The sequence below is a fragment of the Melopsittacus undulatus genome, chromosome 3 (genome assembly GCF_012275295.1).
Source record: "Melopsittacus undulatus isolate bMelUnd1 chromosome 3, bMelUnd1.mat.Z, whole genome shotgun sequence".
NCBI classification, from domain to species: domain Eukaryota; kingdom Metazoa; phylum Chordata; class Aves; order Psittaciformes; family Psittaculidae; genus Melopsittacus; species Melopsittacus undulatus.
In genome coordinates, this window is record NC_047529.1 from 29,386,027 (window position 1) to 29,408,615 (window position 22,589).

Sequence of the window (22,589 nt, forward strand, 5' to 3'; positions counted from 1 at the left end):
GGTTGTTGGCTGAAGACTGAGCTCTAGGGGTTAGGAACCAATGTGGAAGATGGATGGAAGAGCCTGATGATGACAAATAAATCCTTAATCTCTTGGAAAGTGCCACATCGTTGTGAAACAGAGCACAGGGAGAAATATCCTCATGTAATGAAAAATAAAAAATAATACCTGAAGTCAAAGAAAGAGGCTTGCAGAAGTCAGTAGGGAAATGGTGTCTATCGTGGATAGATGTAAACACTTCAGTTTGAGTAGCAGCGCTCTTCTTGCTTGCTAATGTATATGATTAGCTGGGTAATGAATGAAAAATAGTAATCACTTGGTCTTTGAGAACAAGCAAAATAGTTACTAAGAAATCAGCATCTTCTGCAGCCCCTACCTGCTTTTTGATACTGGTTAGTGGGAAGAGACAGGCAGAGATCTCTGCAGGAGGTTTAGCCAATCCGACAGGGGAAACTAGTGATGTGCACTTGAGGCTCCAGGTGGTGTGAAGAACACATAACTTTGATGTTGGAGGGAGAAGATGAGTTTTAGAAAACAGAATCCAAGAAAAAAGTCATGAATGTTTGGTAAGGGGAAATGTCTGAGGGGCCAGGGCACAAAAGCAGCATCATCTTTGTGGAGGCATATATGGAACCTATGAGCATGTGTTGATCTTTGTAACAGCCTAGCCGGGAATCACTAAAGAAAACCTAAAAAGAAAAAAAGAGGTGAGGTGCATCTTAGAGAAAAAGTTGTGTTTTGAAGAACTTCAAAGTTTTCTGGAGTGCTCCTGCTGTGGGCCATTTTGCCTGACAGGTTTTTACTGAGGCAGAGCATCATGGCTGTGTTTTCTCCCTATCCATTTTTATCTGGTCAGAGAAGAGAAATACCAGACAAGAAATAGGCACTGAGCTCTGCTTCAGTCCTCTCAATAGCTAGGAATAAGCTGTTGATCAGGCCTTTGTATTTCAAAGGAATAATGAAAATCCTCACACTCTTACACTTATAAACTGTCTCACACATACGTATGTAACTGAAGGTGCTCGGAGCAGACACTATCTGACATTATAATAGAAAGCAACTGATAGGCAATTCTCTCTGCTAAAGCAACCAGAACTGAAAAGGTAATACAACCTCCTATAAGTGAGGACAAATGATGACTGAGATGGATCTATCCTAATGAACTGTACAATACATGGTCTGCTGTGCTTGGATCTGATTCTGCATTTCTTGAATATTCTAGTGTGCAAATAATGTCGAGAAGAGTTTTGGGCATGTGGGGAATGTAGCTAAGGCTCCTCATATAAAAGGTTTTAGCAAATTACTGTGTAAAGCACAAAGGCCACCTAGACTTGTGACTACAAAGATTCCAGTGGCAGTAACCAAATGAGGATTTCTTGAGTTACTCTGAGTAGGAAAGAGATTTTGCTTTGTGAAAAGAAATCAGAAGTTGTGAAACTAAATGTTAACAAGACTATTCAGAACTAAAATAAGAATAGCCTATCTCTGTCAATTGATTTTAATAATATCATACCAAAGTTTAGAAATAAATCAAACAAAACCCCAAACAAACCAAAGCGAAACGTATTGTATTAATTTTTAATTCATTAATGTTATTTGAATGTTATGGGCCTTCTGCTGCATCTCTCTGAGCCACAACCTATAGATGAGATCCATCCCTCTGTTATCTGTACTAGGTACTATCTGTACTTTCTCACTTCAGTGTGATTGCATTGTGTTGAGAAGGCTTTGGACTGATGGGTGCATTCAGATGCTCTTACTGAAACCTCTAAAAAGCTAGAATGATTAGCAATATAGGGAACCAAACTGTTTATATTATCTGTTTCTCAGCTTAAAAATTCAGTTTCTCTTTAACGGGTTTTCTCTGTGTGGTTTCATGAAGGATAATTTTTGGAAGAAAGTTATGCAGGATGGGAAAGGGTTCAGGAACAAGACAGATCTCCATGAAATGAAATTTACCTGTTCAATGTGGACCCAGAGCCTGACAGTTGATTGTGACATATATATCAGCCCAGACATAAACGCAAAGGAGTTTATTAATGTGGGTGGCATGATTGGCATGACTCAGAAATGGTGGTTAGCATTTTTAAAGTATTACTATTCTGATTAAATTAAGCAGTTTCAATATAATGGTTCAAACAGACAACATACTTTTTAAAGGTAGGAGACTGAGGCTTATTCAGGCTCAATGACACGCACAGGGTCCCACCATGAGTTTGATGGATAAGCAGGTGAATTAGAAAACCTGACTTCCATTATAATGCTTTACATTAGATGACAATCCACAACAGAAAGAATGAATGGAAATAAAAAAAGACAGCTGGAGAATGAAAGGAAATGTGCATAAGTGCTTGAAATAAATATATGCACTGGGCAAGAATGAAGCTAGTAATTGGAACCTTTGCTCACTTTTAAAGAGAATTAAATGTATTTGCTTGCAGTGCATTTAGAATAACAGGCTACTGACAGGGATGATGGGGCCTGTGAGAGAAAGTGAAAGCATTTGCGAAGAGTGTTGCTAAAAGCTATATTTTCCCCTCCATTTTAGAAAGGAATAAGAGGACAGATGGCAGAAATTTCCCAAGGGAGAAAAGAGAATTACTGGAGAAGATCAGAATCAGACCTGCAGAGGTGATCGTGAAATGGAAATGCCCGAAAACTCAGTTTCTCAAGGTTGATATAACCCGTGCCTAGGTAACCAGCTTTTCTGAATTCTGAGGCAAATGGGGCAACAGGAGAAAACTGGGAGGTGCTGGATGACTGGTAAGAGTGTAATGTGATGGCCTGGAGAGAATCAAAGCACTTTAAAGTATTGTTAGCTGGGTGGTTTCTATTTTGTGTGTATTTCTGCATCACCCTCATCACTGGCATATCTGAGCACTTCAGTAGCATCACCCATGTGGTCTTAGCTCTCTCAGTCTCTCCTCCTGGGAGAACAAATGTGCCTCAGAGGACCTTGTTTCAGTAGCATTTTTTGTTATTCTTAGCATATGTATTGTAGAATATTTGTTGCAACAGGATGGGCTGAGAGAAATGTGTCTGGTGCCTGAACTGGAAAGCTGTAGGTTAGGAAGGAGACTACACAGTATCGGTTGCTCAACAAGGTTGGACTGGAAATTGCTGGATGTTTAGCAAGCTAAGGACAGGAGTTCATCTTGCCTTTCCATAGCAGTTTGTCATGGTTTGAGCATGTTTTGAGGGTGTTTTTGTTCAAGGTTTTTTCCAGCCAGGTGGAGGAGGGGAGTCCGGGAGGAAGGAGAGACAGGACACCTGACCCAGGCTAGGCAATGAGGTATTCCATACCATAGCACATGATGCCCAGGATGCATACTGGGAAAGAGGGAGCTGGAGGGATGGAGCTCTGGAGGAAAATGGAGGAGGGAGCATGGGGTGCTCGGCCAGGCAGGGTGGAGTGAGTTATGGGTTGGTGGCTGGTGGGGTGTTGTATTCTTTTAACTTGCTGTGTGCTGTATCATTATTATTTGTAGTAGTAAATGGCAGTAGGGGTTTTGTGTTATGCCTTAGCAATTAAACCATTATTATCTCAATCCGTGGGGGCTACATTCTTTGGATTCTCCTTCCTAACTCTCCGGGAGTTGGGGGACTTGGTTTAAACCACGACACAGTTGACCTTATGTTCATCTGATTTGTGTCTTCTTTCTCCCTACCTTAGTGAAAAAGACCCTTTTCAGACATAACCATCAGACTCCAGCTGTACAGAGGAACGCAGTTCTGTTCTGGTCCCAATCTAACAACCAGATTTTGTGAGAATATTTTGTTTCTAAGGCTGTGGGAGCTAAATGCTGAAACATCTTTAAAATCTGTGTTGACTTTATGCCAATTTTGTCCATGTAGCAAATGCACAAGGGTGTCCCTGTGCTTTTGCATCATTTAGGTAAATACTGTATTATGAAAAGAGACAATAGCCATGGGGAGCAAGCTAGAAAACCTGAAGGGGAGTATAATGAGACAGCTTAAATACTGTGATTTGATTATTTGTAGACAGGATGATTGCATGAGAAACACCAAAGAGAATCTGTTTGGTTGACTTCTCTGAGGAAATGTAAAGAATTTGACATTGACATTGTGATTAGATTTTAACTTACGAACCTTGTGGGACAACTGGATATTATAAATGTAACACAGGGTGATCAAGCTTATTCAGTGCTGAGAAGCAGGTTCCTAGTTTTAGGGAGCCTCTTCCAGACCAGCATCAAAAGTGTTATGATCAGAACTGATCCTTTCTCTTTCTTCTTAGTGGATGTCACAGAGACTTGCCAGGGGAGATGTGAGCTCTAAGAGGTGCTCAAAAAGTACTTTGTTTTCCATGTTGTTGGTGATGACTGTTCCTTTTACATCCGACCATTTTGTCTGATGACAACTGAAGTGATGATGGGCTTGACAGTCATCTTGCTAGATCCTGCTTGGACTGCTCTGGAAGAGTTAGTGTCCAAAGTAAGAACAATTTTTTTGACAACTAAAAAAGCCAGAGAGTATTTTTAGCTGGAACTAAGTTACTAGCACTGACCACTGAGTGTGTCAGAGACACATAGGCACTTCTGGATTTCATATAGCCTCACTTCTATCTCTCAGAATTTGTAATTTTCTTTAACAAAGAGCAATTTTTTTCTGACATTAGGAAACAAGTTGGAATGTCTGTTGTGCCTTATTTTTATATTATTGCAAAGTCTAACTTATAAATCACAGAATCACAGAATCCCAAGGGTTGGAAGGGACCTTGAAAGGTCATCTAGTCCAACCCCCCTGCAAGAGCAGGGTAACCTACAGTACATCACACAGGAACTTGTCCAGGCGGGCCTTGAATATCTTCAACGTAGGAGACTCCAATAAATATTAAAAATAAATAAATATTGGGGTTGTAATATACAGCATGTTATCCTCATTCACAAGACCTGAGTACTGATGCAAAAAGTCACTTACCCTGAAAGTATATCTGATGTGGCCCACAATGGATATCTCTTTGAGGGGAAGAACAGATTAAGAAGCGGTCATGTATGGCTGATGTTGATTGAAACTACGTTTGTGCCTAGTATAGTAAAGATATTGTTCACTACTTGCCTTCCTTTTGAAAATTTTACTATTGTAATAGCACCAAAATATCCACGTGTCAATAATCTCATGAAAACATCAGCTGGGGAAGTTCATTCTGCCCAGCACATTTGTAAGTAAGCAGTGCCTCTTAACTTTGGCACACATCATCCTCCTATATTCTGTATGAGTGTCAGCTGTTCCTGTGGTCACATTGCTGACTTCTAACTCAATCTGTGTGTGTTTCATCAAGGGACCTCACTAGGCAGTGCTTCTGGATAATGTTTTACCCAAAGACACTCCCATGCTCAAGGTCAGGTGGGGACATTAGGCCCATCTGTGAGCTGCATGTGACACGTAAGGTTCACAAGCCTAGGAGTAGCCCTTGCAGGTTTTGCCATGCACTTCAGAAGCTGAGCTCCTTCCTGCCTGTGTGTTGCTCACAGCACTTAGTGGTTTAGTGCCACCCTTTGCATGGGCCTTCCCCAGCCCTTTTCCCAGCAGTGCTGGGGAGGAGAGTTTGTGCTCACACAGCATCTAAGTCCAGATCAGAGGTGTAGCTCGCCTGAGTAGGATGCAGGTGGTGGAGTGGGAGTGTGCAGTCACTCGCAGTCGTGCTGGGTGACAGCTAACCAAGACGACTTCCTGCTCCCACGCGCAGGGCCCAGCAGAGGGTTTTTTCTGTTCTCGCTTGCTGTCAAGATGTGCAGCGGGCTCTCGGTCAGAGAGGGTGGGATGAGGTCACATCCTCTCTACTATATCAGAATGGGAGTGATGAGCATCTCCCATCTCAGTGCATGAGGAATCAGCTTCCAGAAGGGTTAGTGGCACTGACAGTGCTTGGTGTGCTGTCATCTTCTGAGGAGGAAGTTCACTTTGTCCAGCCTTATTTCTTATACCGAATACTGACCAAAGTTACATGTTGGTCTACACCAGTAGTGAATTTACCTGTGGCGTTTTCATCCTTCAGTTTTTTAAACCATATTCTTATGAATGATCAGCGTGAAGTGGGCTGTGAAGAAGAAAATTCTATCTCAGTTCAGTGTTAGGTATTCTGTATGCTTTAAATCAGCTGTATATAAAATGGTCAAGCTTTTTCTCATGCCATGGCAGGACTTCAGTTTCTCCTTGATTAGATATGGTGTCTGGCTTAATGTGGGCTGAGGCTGGTTGAGTAGACCTGGTTATTGTATTTACTTGTGTAGTGATTGAGATTGATACCCACTGAAATCTCAGCAAGAGTTGAACAAAATTTAATCTACTGCAGTCAAAGGTGCTGCTTTGTACGGTGCACTGCACAGTGGTCCATCACTGGGGCTCCTCAGTGCACTGGTAATAAAAATAATAAGTAATAAAGCTATAGTTGATAATAGTTTAATGAGGGTGTGTTGTTTGAATTAAGGTTTACAAGAACAGATCATCACATCTTGCCTGCCTTTTCAAGGAAATCTTAAAGACCCCTTTTTTTTTCTCTCTTACATCTATGTTCTTTTTATACCCGTGAGTCTGTGTATCTTGTGTATTATAAGCCTCTTTCCGAGCTGCAACTTCTACTATGGATAGAGTACTGGTAGGGGTAGTAAATAGGAACTAAATTTATATTCTTCTATTTTGTTTTTTTCCTTTCCTTTTTTATTTTTTTTTCCTGGGAGAGGGGAAGCAGTTTACATGTTATACTTCTTGATCCTAAAGCAAAGGAAATGTGGTTGATACTAAAATTGGCTTCATGGATCCAGTTTTCTCAGGTCAGAACCACCTGCCTCTAATCTAACTGTCCAATTACAGGAAACAATTGTTTTCTTGCTTTCTGTTAAGTGCAGAAATTCATCCACAAAGGACTTTTTACCAAATGTTGCTTTTAACAAAACCACTTTCACAATTTGTTTGAAATGTGCTGATGTTTATGTCCAACATACATGTTAAAATTCAAACATATGGTCATCAAGATCCACACAAGTTCATTCTCAAAATAGTAATATTCATCTAAACTGATTGTAAGGTTTAGAAATTTCTATTGTATTGGGAGCAACTCAATGGACATTAATAGAGTTTCAGTATTATTGTGGTAAGCTGAGAATCAGATCCTGACCTATAATTATCACGTTCATGAAAAGCACTGATAATACAGAAGGGAAATTAATCTCCCTAGATATTCTTCCTTAATGTGAGACAATGACTTCAGGCTGTTTCTGAGCTGCAAATCTCCCAGGTGAAGCCTGGCTGGAGTGGAACAAAGCAAAATAAAAAGCAGAGGAAGAGGATCCAGCTTTGGTTAACAATGCTCTCCTTGCAAAACTAGATCTCAAACCAAATTATAGCTTTAACACACAGTCAGTCCTACGGAAATACGTGAGTTCACATGGAGAAAGTGAATACACAGCATGTCCCCTCTCATTTTAGGAATGGTGTTTACATGTCTTCACCTAACAACTGCTTTTTATCTGCAAAGAAACAGACCAATAAGGAAAATATGAGCAAAATCCTCTATAGTTTAGGAGCTTACCAATTACGCTAAAACTATTTGATCACCTCACAAACTTTGTATGAAATAAAACTGACTAAGCACAAGTCCAATGATCCTAGTTAACAGGCCATAGACATTTAAAACACCGTAAAATTTCCTTGAGAAGCATAAGATAGTTAATGGAAACTACCAGTACAGGAAACATGAGGAGCTACTATACTCTGTCTCATAACATGAGAAGGTGGGGGGTATTCTGTGAAATTGACAGTCGATAAATGCAAAACAGATAAATGATTAACTTGTAGATATTAACTATTAAGCTATCAGCATGTGGAATTAATTTCCATAGGAAATCTATGTTAAACTGCAGCACAGTTGGCAGCATTGCTACAGCCATATTGAAAGGGGTGATGTACTAAAAACTACTTTTGGTTTTCAAAATATGTTTAAAGTGTGTCTGTGTGCTCACATAAGACTTGCAGCTATCCTAACTGGATCAATAGAATGTGATTTCTTGTTAGTTGAATCAAAAAGGAGGTGTCTGCTATACACTAGAGAAAGCTTTGGAAATTGTATATAATACACTCTATAAGATTTTCTCTTTGTTCTCATAACTGAACTTGTTTTTTCCCCCTCCCCCCCCCCCCCCCCCCCCCCCCCCATTTTCCGTTTTTTCTGCCTTTTAAATCAAGATCAAGAAGGGAACAATGCTGGAGATTTCTATGTTGGCTGCCTTGTACTCTTTAGCAACTTTTTGCTTGTTTGCTGAAGTGGGGGTTGGGAAATATATCACTTTATTGCTATTATTTCCAAGATTGCTTTAGTCACATTTGAACGGTTAATCTTCCTGCATTTATATGGATAGTGCAGTGGAATATAAGATAAGAATAAAAATTCAGTAAATAAATAAATAAATAATGCAGTAAATAAAATAAAAATTGCTTTTAAAAGAGAATAAAAGAGAAGACTAACCTAGCACAAAACAAATGTTGCTTGTAGTGCAATAAAACCCAGACAAAACCTGAAATGCTCCATAAAAAGGGAGTCAGCATGCTTTACTAGGGGGAAATCCTGCCTGACCAATTTGGTGGCCTTCTATGATGGGGCTACAAAAATGATGGACAGGGGTGGAGCAGTTGACGTCATCTATCTGGACTTGTGCAAAGCGTTCGACACTGTCCCACATGACATCCTTGTCTCTAAATTGGAGAGACATCAATTTGATAGGTGGACTACTCGGTGGATAAATAACTGGCTGGATGGTCACACTCAGAGTTGTGGTCAATGGTTCAATGTCCAGCTGGAGACCAGTAACGAGTGGTGTCCCTCAGGGATCGGTGTTGGGACCGGTCTTGTTTAATATCTTTGTCGCTGACATGGACAATGGAATTGAGTGTGCCCTTAGCAAGTTTGCCGATGACACCAAGCTGTGTGGTTCTGTTGATACGCTGGAGGGAAGGAATGCCATTCAGAGGGACCTTGACACACTTGTTGAGGTGGGCTGATGCCAACCTCATGAAGTTTAACCATGCCAAGTGCAAGGTCCTACACCTGGGTGGGAGCAATCCCAGGCACAGCTACAGGTTGGGCAAAAAGGAAATTCATGGTAGTCCTGCGGAGAAGGACTTGGGGGTGTTAGTCAATGAGAAAATGAACATGAGCCTGCAGTGTGCACTCACAGCCCAGAGGGCCAACCTTATCCTGGGCTGCATCAAAAGAAGCGTGACCAGCAGGTTGAAGGAGGTGATCCTGCCCCTCTACTCTGCTCTCGTGAGACCTCTCTTGGAGTATTGTGTGCAGTTCTGGTGTCCTCAACATAAAAAGGACATGGAACTGTTAGAACAAGTCCAGAGGAGGGCCACGAGGATGATCAGGAGACTGGAGCACCTTTCATATGAAGACAGGCTGAGAAAGTTGGGGCTGTTCAGCCTGGAGAAGGCTCTGTGTAGTCCTCATAGCAGCCTTCCAGTATCTGAAGGGGGCCTACAGGGATGCTGGGGAGGGACTATTCATTAGGGACTGTAGTGATAGGACAAGGGGTAACGGGTTGAAACTTAAACAGCAGAGGTTTAGACTGGATATAAGGAAGAAATTCTTTAGTGTTAGAGTGGTGAGGTACTGGAATGGGTTGCCCAGGGAGGTTGTGAATGCTCCATCCCTGGCAGTGTTCAAGACCAGGTTGGATGAAGCCTTGGGTGATATGGTTTAGAGTGAGGTGTCCCTGCCCATGGCAGGGGGGTTGGAACTAGATGATCTTGAGGTCCTTTCCAATCCTAACTATTCTATGATTCTATGTTTATCAATTGTTATTCCTATGGCATAGATGATTGTTTCATTTTATTGTGTAACCTGTTATTTATTACAGTGCCTATCAACATAGTAACATCTATTCTTCATATGTTGGGTACAGAAATAGTTTATGTATGTTAACCAAACAGTGTGAACAAACACAGCTTACCTCCAGAGACCTGAGAAGCCAAGCTAATACCCTAAGTGACAAGTGCTCAGGTTTAGTGGAAAGCAAGTAAGAAAGCAGGTAAGAAGAGATGCATTTTCCAGCACCCTAAATATTGCGAGTTGTGCCTATGTCTATTTCTAAAATGAGATAAAAAGTTTGATCCTCAATCCTGGGTAACGTGGAGAAGAGGATTTGGTGAGCACAGGAGGTTTGGAGCAGTGGAGAATGTTGCCTAAAGATTATGTGAAAAGAAACAGAGGCATGTATGTTCTGTATGTTCCATATGTATAGGTCTGTATGGAGCTGTTGGAGTTATAATAAGCTGGAGTAGTGGATATAAGGGTAATGGGAAAGACTATTGTTAGTGGGCTGTGATGCAAGGATGAGGGGTATGGGTATAGAAGGTGTCCTGGCATAGACACTAGAAATGCTAGGAATTGGCAGAAAAAAAAATGTCATACAGTGATAATTCCGTCATTACAAAACCTTGTCCCTTGTTATAAATTGACCCTGTTTTTCCTGCTGGAACAGGGAAAGGTTGTCCTCTGTTTTCCAAGTTTCCTTTCATACATTCCACTTGAAAGATCATCCGCTATTGGTGTCTTGCTTTCCAGTTTGAAACATGGTCATCCTGCCAGATATGTGCGTACACACATCTCCATGCATAGAGGGCTACTGCCTCCAGTGGCTTGACCATCTTAGTGTGTTTGAGTGCATGGTCAAGATCAGGGAACAAAATAAGAATGGTATGCTTAAAGAAAGAAAGAAAGATGAAAACAGAATTTCAAAGCACTGGAGATTGCGCAGGTCCTATAGCGACACTTCGCCTATGGAAATGTGTGCTGCAAATCCTGCATGCCTGATGGCGGTGGGGCCTTTCCCTGCTCCATAGTGGGCAGTGGCCAGTAGGCAATGCGAGAATTGAAACAGAGAGCAATGAAAGCCTCATCCTGCTCTGGGGACTCCCCGAGGAGGAAGAAAGTCTTTGCACATCTGAATGAGCTTTTCTCTAGCATTTTTGCTGTTTTCAGTTGTTTCAGGTCCTGGTGTATAAACCTTCCAATGTACAACACTGGAAGGATCTAAATTACACATGTCTACCTATGCAGGAGGAATATGCTCATATGAGGGTTTCACACCCTTCAGCTCACTCTGGGATTATCCCTGGGCAATGGAATTTTTTTATGAAAGAAAGGCACACATTAATTGCCTGGATACCATCTTTGCTTCCTGCCCTTCACACCCCATCTTACTGCATTTTCCCCGCATTTGTCACTAACTAGAATCATGTTTTGATGTGGAGCTTGCAATTCATTTAGCCCTGTAGCAATAAAGCCGGGAGTCTAAATTTGCATGTCTAACTTTCCCTTTTGGAAAAAAAAATGGTGAAAGAAAAGGACTTTTAACATATATGTCACAATATTTAGTTATGTAGGAATGTCCAGTATCCTGCAAGAACTGACCCAAGGTCAAGCAAGTCCAACAGACAGCAGGTTCCCCCAGATGGTTTCAGAACATGCAAGAAGCATGACCTTGAATGCAGTATAGAACACTGGCTGAAGTATCACAGTGTTAATAAAGTGTTAACAAAGACTGGTCATATGATTTTAATTGGGTAATTGTCACACTACTACTCCAAATGGCACAACTTTGGAAGAGGCTGTCATAGAAGGCAGTGACCCTTCTTTTGCACTAAAAGCAAGACCTATTGGTCAGTCATCCCTGTGGCAATTCTCTTGTGAGTCAGAATGGTATTTGGTGTTGTATTTAACTGTATTGGTCAAAACTGTAATGAGCAAATGTAGTCTTTTTATTCTGGTCACAGTGCAAGTAGTTTCTAGAAGGAGACAGCCTGCAAGATTATTGATACTGGTCACGTGGCTGTTTGAGTGGGTAGCTGAAACATTTTAAGTAACCAAAAATAATAGTAGGAACATACGATAGCTTTTTGTTATGATTTCTATTTCATAGGACAGTCTTTAGCTTGTTATTCATGCCGAAATTCATTACTTTCAGGACTCACAAATATATTTTATGACTATCTAACAGCTTGTCTGCATATTGGAACGCAACCTCACAAATAGCAGCACAGAAGCATTCGCAAAATTAATTTAATTAGTATTCCACCAGCTTTGGAACTTAACTGCTGTGAATAGGTGTTGCACAGGCAGTGTAGTTTAATGGTTCCTGGGGTATTTTGACTCAGGAATCCACAACCTGTTTCCTCAGCCTCTATGTTGTGGAAGGAGGGTCACAAAATCTTTCAGTCTGCCCACCTTTAAAATGGTATGCATATATTTAGATAGCTGAACTAAAAATGGTAGCATGCATTAAAATATTTGGATGAAACTGCTTTACAATGTAAGCACAAGGTATTATCATAAGAAACATTATTACATTATCAGCAGTGTGGCTTACAATGAAAAGCCATGAACTTCTGGCTTTAACAGCTGGGTTGGTGTGTTTTGGTTTGTTTGTTTTTTTTTTTTGTTTTAGCATAAGAATTCAAGAAATCTAAAATAGACAAAATAAGGACATAGATGTAAAACAAATAACGGTGATGTTAACTTTATTAAAAAGCTTCTTTGTGGTATCAGGCAGGAAGTGAAACTGCTTTCAAACTGCAAATATTTCTCAATCATTTCATGCACCAGCAATCTTTGTAATAGGTTTTCTGTTGGTTTTTGCAAAATGTTCAGATGAGCAGATAAAAGTTCAGACACAAGGGAAAGGCAGTCATTTTTCTTGGATTTCACTATCCATATATTTCATTCCATGATTCAAAGTGACCTTAGAGTCCGTCTCGAAGAACAGATGTGCACACTGAAAGCTTGAGCCCTAGCTATTTTTATAGGGTCATTCCTTTTTAAAAACCAGCAGAGTTATATGCTAGCAGCCAGCTAACTGGCTTTGGGTGTTGACTCATGCTTGGTGACACAGTTCAGTCAGAGACAGCTGAAGTAGAAAAGGCTCCCAGCTATCTTCCACACCCTCCACTGGGGATGCTGCCTTGCCACAGGGCTGGCTGAATGGGAAGTGTGCCTGCACCCCAGCCAGGAAAGCTTATAGCCTTCTCTGCTCATGTGAGCTCCTGCAGATTTTAGGCTGTAACCCCTGCTGACTCAAGGGGGGATACTTGTTCTGCTAAACTGTCCCTGAGATGGCAGCTTCCAACAGAGGGACAGAGGCAACAGCTGTCAACAGTAAATGCTTCATCCATCCCAGTTAAATCTGCCAGTGAATGTGAATCAACACTTCTAGGTTTTGGGCTACTTAGAACTACTTTTCTGGCTCTCACTATGATGCTGTGTTGATCCTAAATCATCAAGTACAAAAGCATTGAGCACTTAGAGATCCTAAATGTCCTTACTCAGTGAATAGGGCTTGAGAGCACTTGGCAATAGGACTGCTCAAAAAAAAAAACAACTTAAAACTGTTGTTTGACAGAAAAATAGTTGTTTCATTAAAAAAGGTGAGCTAAAACCGGAAACTTTAACTAGCATATTCACTGCTGCACCTGGGTCAGACTCAGAAAGCACATGAACTAGTCTTAATTAGATATCTCTTGACTCAGTAATTCTTGCTAAAAATGCTGTGTGTGGGGGACATCTAGAAGAGCAGCAGGTGTTGTGGTAGATTTTACTTGTCTAATCTTGCAGTTTCTAGATACCATCACCCCAGTTTCTGTATTTATTTAACAAGTAAATGTTTATTCTTGCTGTACAAAAATGGAAATAAAAAGGTAGAAAAAGCACATACAATTACGGAGTTCCAAGGTGATTCTATTTCACAGTATTCAAAAGTGATCTATTTTGAACATTTATTGGGTTACATCTCAGTCAGATGTCTAAATTTTGACAAATTGAGCTCTTGGTAAATTGAGAGAATTTACAGATCTTTTCTGAGGATGAAAGCACCTCAATTTTTAAAAGAAAATATATACTAACAGTCTACCAGGTCTAGACACTGGCCTGAGACCTGGGAGATCTAGATTCAGTTCTCTGTTCATTGTATGGTTTTCAACATACCAGTTTTCTGCTGCCTCACTTTGGCTTCTGTAAAACCAGGGTGTTGGTGTTTATCTTGCAGAGGGTATTGTGGAGATCAGTACATTGAAAAGTGATATGTGCTCAATTAGCCTGGTTGTATAGGACAGTGAAAAGTCTGCAGGCTGTACATTTGTTGTTACCTGGGTTCCTATTCTTGACATTTTGCTTTGCCAAATGGGAAAATCAGAGTTCTTTAAAATCGCAACAATCTGCAGTTCCTGCTCTGAGTGCTCCAAAGCCTGTAAACTTTTATTAGAATCTTTGCAGTGATTTCATATACTTTGTGTTGGACTTTAATGACCTCGGGACCCATATGAACCAATATATTGTTGTGTGCTGAACATTCATTAGATATTATGCATTATTTGATATAAGCAAATTTAATGAGAGCGACATTAACGAAAGAAAAGTATTTAATACCTAAAAAAGATTGTTCCATTTGCTCCACTTGCTTCTCAAAACTTTTAGATAGCTAACAATAGTAATGTAAAGCCTACCAACAGCATGCTGCACTACAGGAGGTCAAACAGACCCCTCAGTATCACAGGTGATATCATTCATAGGACAAGACAACTAAAAGGAGGGGTGGACGCTCTTCAGGCCTTAAAGGGAGTCAGTGGCTGCAGGCTGTGCTCTGGACGTTCCAGGAGCCTTGATTCATTATTGTACTGTTTGCACAGGATTTGTGAATGCTGTAGAAATGTTTATAAACAAGTGTCAGATAACGGAAGTACTTGATGAGAGCTCTAATCACACCAACTGGTGATGATAATGACTATGAGATCCAGTCTGAACCCCTCTTAGAACTTATTCTTGTCATCCTGCTATGTACTGCTGTGAAGAACCTGCCTCCATCTCCTCTATAACCTTCTTATAAGAATGGGGATCTGCTGTTCATGCCACCAAAGCCATCTCTTCTTCAGGTTGAACAAGCCCACACAGCTCAGCCTCTGCTCACTGGGTGACTGCTCCAGCCATGGTGTCCTGCTCAGCACCTCACTCTGGTTTGTTGATATGCTGCTTCTCTGTCATTTACAGGAAGATTTACAGGAAAAAGCCTAAATCCTTCAAAATAATAATAAAAAAATAATAATTCCATGGGAAATTTCAGTTTCCCCTGAAGTAAACTGTTTCCAGTTCAAATGTGGTCCCTGCAGTATGGATGCAATGAGCTGCAGGGCTTCTGGCCTCACTGGCTTTGCAGCATTGCAGCCGCAGTTGCAGCTCATTATCAGCTGTCGTTGCCAAGGGTCTTACTCAGTTCCAGGACTGCTGAAACATTACTCCGGAGCTTCCAAAATGAGGTACTGTGTAACTTCAGGGAGGAGAATTTCCAAAACTGCAACACTTTCTTCTCTGAATTGACTTCTCCTTCAGTTCCCTTTTTTCTTTCCATGCCCCTAAAGTAATAATTTGCTTCAGAATTGACTTTGCATAAGGCACAGGCTGAACCTAGAAATCCTTTTATTTTAATTTTCCTAGAGGACTGTGGGAAATGGGCAGGAGACCCTGTCATTAGTGAGGTGTTTGTTTAACAGAACAAAACTATTTCCCTCTTTACTGTAGGCTTCAGGTTCTGAACAATTATTAACTTGTAGCCTTCCCTCTTCCTTCCTTCCTTTTCTCTTTATAGTTGAACCTAACGTTTAGCATTTCTCTCTTATCTGCTGCTTTCAACATGTTAATGGTAAATTTTTGTGGGATTGCAGAAGCAGAAAGCAGAGGATGTTCCAAAGGGGGTGTTAAAGTAACAGTAATACAATTAGTTATTGGTTTTTATTAGCAGTTGGTCCATTATAGATACAATCCTAATTTTTCACATGCAGGTAAACTCAGAGTTTTCTGGGCAAGCTTGAAATGGGGCTGTGTTGCTGTTTCACCATCTAAACCAGCCTCCTTTCCTTCTCTAACCTTCCCTGCTCTATCACCAGGCCAACAGATGTCTTGACTTGGGGGTGACTGTCTGAGGTAGGTGATATAAGAAAAGCCATGGATTTCCTCCTGGTATGGCTTTGTGTTAAGAAAATGAGGCAAAAGGGCCAGTAAATTTCATTCAGCCACAGAAGGTGCCTCACAGTTTGAGGTTCAGCTGGTGGACTTTGTGCCACGGGAGGTTGTAAATATGAATGCCGTGCTGGATTGAAAAGGGCCTAGAAAATGTTATGAGCAGTTGTAGCATTTGAAGTAATAAGACAGGCTTAATTAAATCTCATATTTCAGGACATTGGCTAGTCTCTGTAGGGATCAGGAAGGATTTTCCCTTATCCATATACAGCATTTTGTAATTGGCCAGGTGCATTATGGGGTGTCTTTCTCTAAATCTGAGGCAGTGATTAAATGCCTCTGCTAGGAGTGTGATGCTGGACATGAGTGACTGACTAATATGGCATGGCAGATTTGGTCTTCTTTTAGATTGTCTATTGCTTTCCCTTGTGATTTTTTATTGTGATTCTTGCAATATTTGATGTTTTTCTAGCTCCTGGATGAAGGTAATGGCATTGAGAATCTTGGCCCTCACCAGTATGCTAATTTTTTAGCTCTTTTATCACTACAGTAAGGTTTGGAAACTTGACCCAAACCTTTGAAATAGGAGAAAATCCAGGCCATATTTTACTGCATTGTATATTGGTTGCTAATACTGTCTTTGCATGTCCCAGCTCAGAGCAACTATGTAATCTAAAAATGAACCAAGTGGGATAATGCTGCTGACCTTTGAAGCACTCTGAGAGATGGATAAGGTGGTTTGTATGTTCTTCATGGCTGCAGTAGTTGCTACTGCAAAACTCTTTCTACCCAGACATTGAGTGCTCATGTTGTTGGAGGCCTAGAAACCTTTTTTTTTTGGGGTGTGTGTGTGTGTGTGTGAGTGTGGCGATTGAGAGGAGAATCTGGGCACAAAGCTAGATGTTTACGTATGCCTGCTTAACTCGTACCTGGTGTATGATCCAGCTTCCTGGAGACTTATGTTGCTGCAAAGTTCTCCCACATTCTTGAAGTACTAACTTAGTCATGCAAAGGATACAGGCATCTGAAATGGTGGTTCACTTGATTCAGGGCAGACGTGAAGTGTTGGATCTTGGCCAGGATGTGCCTGCAGATGCATTCTGTTATCCTGGTGGGAAATGCCGGGGGCACCAGCTGAGATCTTATCTACCACTGAGTACAAGACGCTTGTAGCTGGCACACCATGTGTTTCTGATGGCTGTGTACAGATGCACAGCCTTTTAGAGATTTGTACTTGGAGCAGCCACCAGTTATATCCATCAGCCAGCTGCCTATGATACCAAGGAATGGGAAAGGTCGTTTTACTGGGTTAGGAGAATGTGGAAGAGGATTTGGAGGAAACTTGACCAGCCTGTTGTATCTTGCCTGTTTGAACGTGGTACATTAAAAGCAATCAAATTCCTGTGCTGTGTTTGTACAAAAAGGCCAAGATTGCTTTAATTAAAAGAGCTCTAAAATCCTTACAAATTACTGCTACTGGTTGTCACTGATCATTGTTCACAGTGAACTAGGAGCAAAAATATATACAGTACTGGCTTAAAAAAGGAAGGGCCAGCCTCTACTCTGGAGCACGTACAGTTATTGTCCAGCATATGTATTGCGTGATGCAGGGAATATGAAAATGATCCCCAATTAGTTTAGTGTGGAGCCTTCTGATAATGTTTTAATAATATGGACTTTATGCAAAAATTTAGCTTTCTTCTCAATAATTACTGCTTGTGACAAGTTTAATATGTATTTGTCGAGTATGTTGCAATACTGGCACATGAGCAGAATGTTAAGGGGTTACATACGTATGAAAGGGTTTTCACCTGCATGTTGACTTCTAATTACTTTTTTTAAATGCTGAACAATGAGGTCTATTCTAAATTAAAATAAGAAGATGGGTTATTCCTCCAGATTGATAGTGGTAAAAAATTTGTTTTGTATTAATTCCCTCTTAACTGCTTGCAAGACAACATGGTGAAACATTTAGAGATGTGCAGAAATCAAAACTGCACTGACTTGCTTGGTGCTTGCAGGTCTTTGTGAAGTAACTTTGCAGTGTATAAAAAAATTCTCTGCAGAATTTGCAGAAGCAGTCCGGTGTGCATATACATCTGTGTTTTAGTCAAATTATTTTTAAGGGAAAGTAAGTGAAGAAAAAATACTAATGACACCCAAAGCCAGTGCAAAATAGTTCCAGTTTCCTGAATAGGGCACCTAGATGTGAATCATCATATTTTCACTGTCAGAAGAACTTGAGTGTTTTTTCCTCAGGGTAACAAAGGTACATGTCAACTGTCTGAATACAAAAGCTTAGTGAAGACAGCACACATTTGTTTTACCATGAGGTAAACTCCCTCAGGTCAACCCCACGCAGGGGTACAACACTCTTCTTGGCAGGTCACCTCATGGTAAAACTTGTAGTGCCTCGTCGTCACTAATTTTTTACCTCGAGGTAGCTGACATGTATGTTAGCTACCCTGAGGTGAAAGTGTAGCCTCTGTCAGCAAGCATCAGCCCTTAGATGCGTACGTGCAGGCCAACACTGTACTCCTTGACTGTCCCCAGGTGTGACAGTCAGCCTGTATCTTTGCCTATCCCATCTCATTCTTCCTCACCAGTGCTCTTCATGACACAGAGTAAGTCCAGCATCCCTCCTGAATTCATTTCAACACACTTCTTTCACCAAATCTGGCTCATAAAAAATTCTCAGGCTGTCAGAGGGGCCCTTTTAACTAGTTTTGGAAAGATGTATATTGTTAGAAATCACCGTGTGGTGTGTATTCTGCAGCCCTGAATGTAGCACTGAGAGCTCCTTGCATCATGCTTTTCCCCTTGTGGGCTCTTTCTAGGCTCCTCTCCAATCTATTGCTTCTTTAAGCATTCCTGCTGCCTGCAGTTTTACCCTCTTATATTTGGAGTTTTCTTCTCTACCAGGAAGTGGGGACTTCCTTATCTCTTTCTCTCTCACCTCCCTCTCATTTGTGGAAGGTCCCTTATTTGTTCCTGTGCTGGGAACACTTTTCTGGGAATACTTTTCCTTCACACCAGTCTTATCTCCCAGGCAGAGCAAAAAGAAGTAAATTACTCTGCTGCCCACAGTTTAGCTGTGATGGGGTGAGAAGCAGATGGTTAATAGCAATTGTTATTTTTCTTTTCAGCCCTTGCAGGGGGAAACAAAGGTATAGGTTTGGCTGGGGAGAGGTGAGGAATTGCACGTATCCTGCACTTTTCTCTTTGCATGAATGGATTGTCATCAAAATCATATGGTCTGTGCTTTGATTTGTAGAACCTCTCCTGAACACTGGGCTTGCCTGGAGATGACATTCAGAAGTTCCCATATTACAGGCAGACAGATGAATGCCCTCAAGCTGAAAGCAAGACCTTGCTTGACTCAGAAAACTAATGTCATTTTCCTGGTATTGTTATTGAAGGTAGTGTTATACTCCTGTGTATCTGAACATGACAGCAATTACAGCATGGGTAGGTGCTTATAATCAGCTGTGCTAGTGTTTATTTTAGAAGTCAAGTGAATTGCTAGAAACCTGCTTGCTGAATGATTTTATCAGGGAAAACTATTGCCTTACAGCTATGTAAACTTACAGACAACCAGAAAATGATGCAGTACCAAGGCGTCACAACATCTTATATAAATTCTGTGTTCTAGGTATGGAGAACGTCTCAATTCAGTTTTTATATGAGCATGCAGTTTACTTGTCAACTGCTCTTTTTCACTTCTGGCCTAATTTTCTTACCCTTGCTGAGAAATTGTGTTTTTCCATCTCCTCTTCCCCTACAACACAAAATGTCTATTATTCAAGTATACCTCTGCCACTACTCTATGTTCCTGTTATTCTTCAGTATTGATCGTTGTCTTCTCCTGTCACAAAGCTTTAGCTGCAATGGGCCAGAGTATTCTGGTCAAGCCTGACTCCCTAGATGTGACTCTAAGCTCTGCTAAACCTGCCCAAGATCAAACTCTTGATTTATTTGTGAGTTCAGACTTCATATCCCAGGTCCTGTGAGTGATCTCTTCATGTGGGTGGCCTGTGTGCTAAAAGGTTGGGCCTTGCATTTTTCTAGCCAAGTCACATGTGGGCCTTTGGAATCTCAGAAATTTTCCACTTGATAGAAGAAGGGGACTTCAGGAGCACTGCTGTAAATACTTAGAAATATAGGCTGAGAAAATGTTTCAGTGTGCTGATATGCTACTCTCCTGCTGGCTTTTGGTAAATGGTGGCATATTTGTTTGAAATTGCAGTTTGGCATACTTGTGGGTATAGGCTGGTTTTGACCAGGGTTCATTCATCTGCCAGTAGAAATGGCACAAGGGCTTTGAAAGCTGCAAGATGCAGCTTTAAACTTGCACCAGTTGCGTCAGTCTGCTTTGTCTTTTGTATTGGTCCACATGTCACAATGAGAGCTTCCTGAGCCTCAGAATGCTGTGAAGGGAACTCTTCCCCTTAGAAATCAGTATGTCAAAGCTTCAGTGCATGTATTGAATGAGTAACTTTTGACTTCCAGGGTTTAAGATGAAAGTCACTGCTTTTGATATAAGTACAACACTCACACTATTAGAGAATGGTCTCAACAGAGGCAAAAAACCATGTTCATTTGAGAGAAATGGCCAAAAGCTTCCTTTGCCTTTAAAGAGAACATTTTCTTTTTTTTTTTTTCACAAGTTGATATGAATTTACGGTTCTTTAACACAAACCACTTACATGAAGGCTTCTGTAAGCAACATGGTGGGTCATAAACGTCCACAAAGGAGGCAGTGAGAGGTGACAAGTAGCTGCAGGTGAAAGCCAAGTAGATAAATATAAGGTACTTTGGCACCTGTTTTCTTATCTAACCTTTTAAGATTGTCATTAACAGTTTCCTGTTTATCCTTCAGCTGAAATCTCTGCTCAACTTGAAGAAGCAAATTGTTCTGTGGGAAGACTCATTAGGAACTTCATTTCACTCCATCTCAGCAATTGGGTAGTCCGCCCTAAGGTTTTATTCCCAGTTCTGGATTGAATGGCTGCTTTACTTAACAAAATGTTGCTGAAGCCTGATATCTTTGGCCATCAGAACTTAATTACTTTAAAGCTAAAGGTTGTGTGGGTTTTTTTGTTGTTGTTGGTTTTTTTAAATTTTATTTTCATTTTTTGTTTTTTTTTGGACCCATTTTAAGATTAAAACCAAGAGCTGTCTCTGAGGGTTTACGGTTAGATCTTGATATACAAAATTACGCACAGTAGGAAACCTGGGGGCTTCTCTCTCTTGCTTCAGTGACTGTAGCAGCTTGCCCAGCAATCTTACAGTGACATATTGTAAGGTCATAGGTCTGGAGGAGAGCCAGCAGTGGTGTTAGCAAGCAGAATTTCTTATGAATCCACCTTTTTTTTCCCTTATTTTAGTTATATATTTAATCATTATTATTACTTTCACCAATTGGCCCAGCACAGGCAGCAGAAGTAACATGGCTGTACCCATTTCCGTGTCTATTTTGTTGGTTACCCACTTTCTTCTCCCCTAGTTCAGGGAAAGTGGGGAAGAAAGGTCTTCCTGTGCCCAGCAGCGCTGCAGGTGTCTGTCCCTCTGAAAGAGTCCCAGCAGTGTGGGCGTGCTGGAAAGAAAAATCCCCAGTGACTTCACCCAGCTTGGCTTGTGATGGTTACTCACAATGAGGTCATATTTTTTTTCTTTTTCTTTTTTTTTCCCTTTTTTTTCAGCTCTGCATGTTTAATGTTACATTTGAGTTTTTGCATATGAGTGAAACTGCAGCTCGGGGACTGATTCAGGGAGTTTTCTCTGCAGTTTTGGTGAGTAAACACAGATAAGAGGAAGCTGGGCTAATCCAATAACTCCTCCCTCAAGGGCAGGTGCAGCAATGTGGCTCAAGGTACAGAACAGAGGAAATGCCTTGTTGACACAGGTGATCAGAGCAAAGTGGCCAAAATTGGTATAATGATATTAGTTTGCAATGTGAAACCCTGCTTTCTCAAGGCTACTATTTTCAGCCCTCCATAGCACATCTCTGTTCTTTCACCTCTGCTTGGTCAGGCATCCTGTTGTGGGTGATTTCCCAGCTCTTCATGATCTTGCAGTAGCTGCGTTTGCTTCAGTGTGACTGTGCTGTGTTAACTTGTGAGGATTATTAAAATAAACTCTGAGTCATATTTGAGCGGTATGTGGGATAAGATGGTTATCAAGGTTTATTTTTTTTCTAATAATTAGGTCTCTTAAACATTGCCTCATTAGATATCTTCTGTGAGTGTTGGAAAAGTCCTCAGGGGGCTAGCAGTTGTTTGTTTTCAAGGGAAGTTCACGTGATAAATAGCATACAGAAACTTGCCACTCTGTGAAGGGTTTTTCATTAATAACAATTAACCAGGCATTTTTCTTAAATCCTTGGTTCTTGTTCTGAACTCTCTCCAGCCTTTCTACTGCTATTACAGTTCTGATATTCTACAGCAAGTAAGAACATAACATTACAACTGTCTGTTCACACATGGGAGACAGGAACTGCATTAAGAGCCCATCAGATAGGAAGATAAGAGGCTGCTTAGGTTCATATGGAGCCACTTCCAAGTTT

At 40.9% G+C, this 22,589-nt stretch overlaps 1 long non-coding RNA gene across 2 annotated transcripts in view; it reads left to right on the top strand.

Annotated features, from left to right (window-relative positions):
• The window catches only part of LOC115947201 (uncharacterized), a 129,312-nt gene that overhangs the window by 15,132 nt on the left and 91,591 nt on the right, over positions 1-22,589 (top strand). For both annotated transcript variants that reach the window (XR_004081150.2, XR_004081149.1), the window contains exon 3: positions 2,549-2,694. This is a non-coding gene — a long non-coding RNA (uncharacterized lncRNA). The remainder of the gene's footprint in view (positions 1-2,548; positions 2,695-22,589) is intronic.